Source organism: Petaurus breviceps, unplaced genomic scaffold (genome assembly GCF_028583685.1).
Source record: "Petaurus breviceps papuanus isolate PSGF00001 unplaced genomic scaffold, PetGlider_PUasm1.0 90591, whole genome shotgun sequence".
Classification (NCBI taxonomy): domain Eukaryota; kingdom Metazoa; phylum Chordata; class Mammalia; order Diprotodontia; family Petauridae; genus Petaurus; species Petaurus breviceps.
The window spans coordinates 4,269,367-4,275,402 of NW_027187280.1; positions in this window are offsets into that span (position 1 = coordinate 4,269,367).

A 6,036-nucleotide genomic window follows, 5' to 3' on the forward strand; every position below is an offset into this window, starting at 1 on the left:
GACCCTATTAAGTACCATGAGGCAGATGGTATCAGACCTGAGGGTTTGAGTGGAATGGAGATTGTTGGCTTCCCTCCTGCAGAGTTGAGGATGGGAACATCAGTGTCTAGTCAGGAGAGCGTAAAGGGAAGGGAGCACAGAAAGGAAGATAGGGCAGAAGAACACCCTCCCACCCCAATTTGCTTCACAAGGATCTCTGGAAATTAGATGGGTTCAGGGTGGCCTGGAAGCAGAAAGGAGGGGAGAAATAGGCCCCCTGAAGTTCTTCCACAACCCCTCATATATCGACTATTCTGATCTTCTGTGATCTTTTTCAGTTTGCAGGGTGAAAGGTAAAAACTCACAATTGTTTTGATTACCAATTCCCTTATTAGTAATTACTGGAATGAACTTTCTGTGGTTGTTAATAGTTGGCAATTCTTTTGAGAACTGTTTGTTCATATCTTTTGACTACTTATCCCCTGGGGAATGGTTCTACCGTTCACATTTTTTAAGAAAGTAATCATGTCCCCTCCAAAGTTTTCTCCGGGCTAAACATCTCTAAATCCTTTCATTGCTGTCTTATATAACATGGTTTTGGGGCCCTTCAAATTCCTTGTCACCCTCCTCTGAACCTCCTTCAGCTTAGCAATGTTCCCCTTAAAATGTGGCATTTGGGACTAAACACAATGCTCTCGATGTGGTTGCACCTGGACAAAATACAAGGAAATATCAGAATCCTTGATCTGGATGGTAGACTTGTAGCAGTGTGACTGAATGGTTTTTACTTGCCACTTCCTTCCTACTCTTGGTTCATGTTATATTTTCATTTTGTTTGTTTGTCTGCTTTTTGGAGGGCAATTGGGATTAAGCAACTTGCCCAAGGTCACACGGATAGCTTTTGTATTAAGTGTCTGAGGCTGTATTTGAACTGAGGTCCTTCTGACTCCAGAGCCGGTGATCTATTCACTGCACCACCTAGCTGCCCCTCATGTTGTATTTTTAAATACTGCTTCTGTCATCCAATAAATTAGTTATCCCTCCTAGCTTTATGTCTTTGGCAAATTTGAGAAGACATATTTCTGCCCTCAAGAGGACATAAGGCAGACCCACATGAAAAGTTAACTAATGATAGAAGGTAGTCTATGATTAAGTGTTAAATGAATAGTACAGAAAATATGTGAAGGCAGAGAGAGGGAAAGACCTCTCTGGGCCAGGTGGTTGGAAGAGACTTCATGGAGAAGCTAGGACCTGAGGTGGGTCTTGCAGGACAGGGATGTTATAAAAGTTGGAGAGAAGAAAAGGAAGTTATAGATGGGGATACTAGCATAAATAAAGACTCAGAAGGGAAAAAAAAATAAGTCAGGTCTACACTGGCCTTAGCAAACTATCATTGTTGGGAAAAGTGTTGGATTTGGAGACAAAGGATCTGTGCTCTGCCCCTACCATTTACTACCCATATGGCCTTGGTCAAATCACTTAACCTGTCTGAGCCTCAATTTCCTCAATTGTAAAATGAGAGAGACTGGGCTAGATGATATTGAAGATCACATCTAACTCTAAATCTCTGATCCTATAAGTAGACAGTCCTGACTAAAACTGAAGATTCATGATGAAGTAAAGTAAGGGACTATGTTGGAAAAGTCACTTTGGTTAAGAGTGTAAATTGAATACAGGGTTTTTGTTTTTGTTTTTACATTTTGAGGGGAAGTTTCTAAGCCAGTTTACATAATAAATTCATAGGTATTTAGGCACACCTACCAGGGAGGTATTGAGATAGAGTGGAAAGCCTGCTGACTTTGGAGTCCAAGAAGCTAGGTTCAAAGCCCATTTCTGCTTGTTTATGTGACTTAGAATGAATCACTTAATCTCTCTAGGTCTAAGTTTCCTACTCTGTAAGATGACTGAGCTTGCCTAGATGATCTCTACAGGATATCTCTTAGCTTTAAATCCTATCATCATTCTGAGGAGAACCAAACTCTTTATAGAGCTACCTTGATGGGACAACTCCCAGCCATTTGTTGCTTCTCTGGATCTTGGAACAAAGGAAATGAAACAACAGAAATGGATACCATCAATAGAATCAAATAAGTTCTATAATTCAACTCCCTAAATTCATAGATGTGGAAATTGAGGCTCACAGAGGAAAAGTCACAGAGGAAAAAGGGACTTTTGCAATTTCATGTAGCTAGCAGATATCAAAGCCAGAACTTGGACTGGGGTATTCTTAGCCCATGCCTATGGTCCTTTCTAAAATCATACTTTTTTCTTAAGGGCTGGTTCCATTTTTCTGAGTCCAGGACTTATTGACTCCAGAAAGACTTTAGGATTAGTGACCCCAGTACTATTTGCTAATACTTTTTTGTATTAACCTCTCTGTATGTATCAATTGTTTCTAATTACTACAAAGAAAACTGGAATTTTTGCTAGATAAAATTAACAAGCTCTTGTGCAAACAAAAATAATACAACTAGTATAAGAAGGGGAATTGTCCATTTCAAAATTGCCTTTAAAGTCTAATTTACAAGATATTTAGGAAACTGACACAAAAGCATAGGACCAAGAGTCATTCCCTAAGATGATGATTGTGATAATAATAAAATTGATGACATTTTTATAGCACCCACTATGTCATAGGCACCATATAATATCTCATTTTATCCTGACAACAATCATGGGAGGTAGGTGATATTATTATCTCCTTACAGATGAGGAAACTGAGGCAATCAAAGATTAAGTAACTTATCCTAGGTTTACGCAGCTAGTAAAAGAATATAAATATTCATATAGCACTTTAAGGTTTATGAAATATTTTATATTATCTCATTGCTGTTGTTAAGTATGTGGTCAAAGGGTATGAACAAGTAATTCTCAAAAGAAGAATTATAAATTATAAACCTCCATATAGAATGCCCCAAACTCAAATTAAAATAACTCTAAGATTTCATAATGTTCCCAGTAAAATTACAAAAATGAGAAAAGTCAGAACAAGTTAATGTTTGAGGAAGCAATAGGAAGCTAGGTACACTAGTACACTGTTGGTGGAACTAATCCAATCTTTCTAGAAAACAATATGGATTGCAAGAAGAGTCATTAAATTGTTCATACTTGTTGATCCAAAGATCCCACTACTGCCATATATCCTAAGGAAGTCAAAGACAGAAAGGCCACAAATATACTAAAATCTCCATGAAAGCATTTCTAATGGTAGCCAAAAATAAAAGGAATCAAAAAATCAAAATAGGTGCCCATCATTGGGGAATGGTTAAACAAGTTATAGTGAATGAATGTGGTAGATTACTATTGAACAATATGAAGAATTCAGAGATACTCTGGAAGATACTAAATCCTATTATTCCCTCAGGCTAACATTTCTACCTCTCAACTTTTCTTGGTCTAATTACTTTAAAGTACAACCTACATTCATTGGCACCACCTCCCCTTCTCTCATTCTTCACTTCTTTGCAATTTGGCTTCTAACCTCATTAATCAACAGAAATATTTTTTTTTTGTCTCTCCAAACTTACCAATGATGTTGATATTGCCAAACATAATGATCTTTTATTGGTCCCCATCCCCATACTCCTGATCTCTTTCTTTTGTTTTTTAAGCAATTGGGGTTAAGTAACTTGCTCAAGGTTATTTCTGGGTGTGGTGCTAAGTATCTGAGGCTGGATTCAATCCCCAGGTCATCCCAACACTGGGGCCGGTGCTTCCTGATCTCTTTCTGATTATTTAATGCTATGAACTGCCCTGTCCTTGCTTCCTCTCTTCTCTGTGTTTTCATGACTCACCTTCATCCCAGTTCTTCTCCTACCTGTCTGAATCCACTTTTACTGACTTTTCTTATCTATCATAACTATGGTCATATCTCAAGGTTCTATCCCAGGCCCTCTTTTCTTATCTCTATTTTCTCCTGATTGGGACCTCATTAGTTCCCATGAGTTTAATTATACTTGCAGAGGCAACCACACTGGCATACCTAGTGTGCCAGGATGGCTGCTAGCACAGGTTCTTATAACTGCTTTACTAGGAAAGATAGCTGTTTAAGGGATCAACAATCTTTTTAAATTATATTCACTAGATCAGGGGAAAAGTCAGCACCCTGAACTTCAGAGAAAATACAAGCAGAGAAATAAAGACCAACAGACAGGATTCTGACTGCCTGAATTAACTACATACTTTACATACATCCCTGGATCCAGAGAGTTTTTACCTCTGAGCAGTCAGGGAACTCTGAACACATGGCCACTCAGAATCTCTACAAGGTAATACAAGAACCTTCTCATAAGCAAGCCCCCAAAGCAAAATACCAACTCAGAGTATATATACACTTCTCAGAGACAGAAGGCATCACAACTCTTGGAACTCAGTACCTAAATAGAAATTATCAAAAGGTATGAAAGCCTTTCTACAAGCAAGCCTTCCCTAAGCAAGCTTCCCTTAATGGGTTCCACATGAGGTCTGTTAATACATGGGGAAGATCTTAAATCCCATTAACATTACACACTTCTATACAGATAACTCACAGATCTATATAGCCAGTCCCTGTTTCTCTCATGAACTCCAGCATGTCCACCTACTGGACATGTCAAACTATATATCATGTAGAGATCTCAAACTCAATATGTCTAAAACAGAAATTGACCTACTCTCTTTCCACTGTTTTTCCAGTCTCTCAGGTTCATAACTTCAGGTGTATTCTTGACTCACACATTTCTAATCAGTTTCTAAGTCTTCCCATTTCTACCTTCAAAATATCCAATGAGACTATGACCCCCTTCTCTCACACAGCTACCACTCTGATCATGGCCCCTATCACAACTCACCTAAATTGTTCCAATGGCCTTCTAAACCATCTCCTTGCCATTGGAATTCACCCTCTACATCATTGCCAAAGTATTTTTTTTCCTTAAGCACATATAGGATCATGTCATTCATCTACTCATGGGTCCTGATTGCCTTTAAAATAAAAGATAAACTTTTTTGTTTAGATTTAAAAGACTCTCACAAGGTCCACTCTCTCTTTGCATTCTTTTTATACATTGCTCATTTTCCCTACAATCCTACAGTCCTACCAAAGTGTCCTTCTCAATATTTGTCACATATCTCTTTGCTCTGTGTTTTTGCACTATTTGTGTCCTGTTCTTCAAATTCACTTGTTCCTCACCTCCACCTCATAAATTCATGTGATTCCTTTGATATGGTGTGAGTAAAATCTTCTAATGAATCCTTTCCTGATTTCCCCCACTAGTAGTGTTCTCTGTCCCTATCTTGTATTATTTATATATGGACATGTTTTCTACTCCCATAGAATATAAGCACATTGAGGGCAAAGATTGCTTCATTTTTGTTTTTATGTTGTCCAGCTTGTGGCATGCATTTGGCACTTAATGAATGCTCACTGAAGGATTCACTGTGCAGATGCAGGAAATAATTACTATGATAATATAAACAAAAAGAACACTAGATATGAAGTAAAAAAGCTAGTCCCTGTAAGGACATATTGTGACCCCAGAAAGATGAAAAACATCTCCCATTTTTCAATGGAGAGATTTGGAGAGAAGGGAGAAGATAGTGGTGTCTACAGGTTTGGAATGGTTCATATACTATCAGATAACAGTTGTTATGTGTATTGGTTTTGCTTAACATTTTCATTACATAGTGAAGGTGAGGATAGTAATTTATGTTTTTAGAAATCACTGATGGGATGTGAAAACAAAAGTTATCAATGGTACATTTTAAAAACAAGCAAAGAAAAGAAAGAACATTAGTACTATAATCACAAGATCATGTAACTGTAGATTTTCAAGCTAGAAGAAAACAGCAAATATTTGGTATAACACCACACACCATTTTATAAATGAGAAAACTGGTCATAGTTTTGGTCACAAAGCTAGCTAGCAGGTGGCAAAGTTAAAATTCACACATAGAGAAAGAGCATTAACTCTAGAGTTAGAAAATCTTGATTCAAGTACTGCTTCTGATACTTAATATATATTTGACCTTGAACAAGTCACTTAACCTCTCTGCATCTCAGTTTCCCCATCAGTAAAA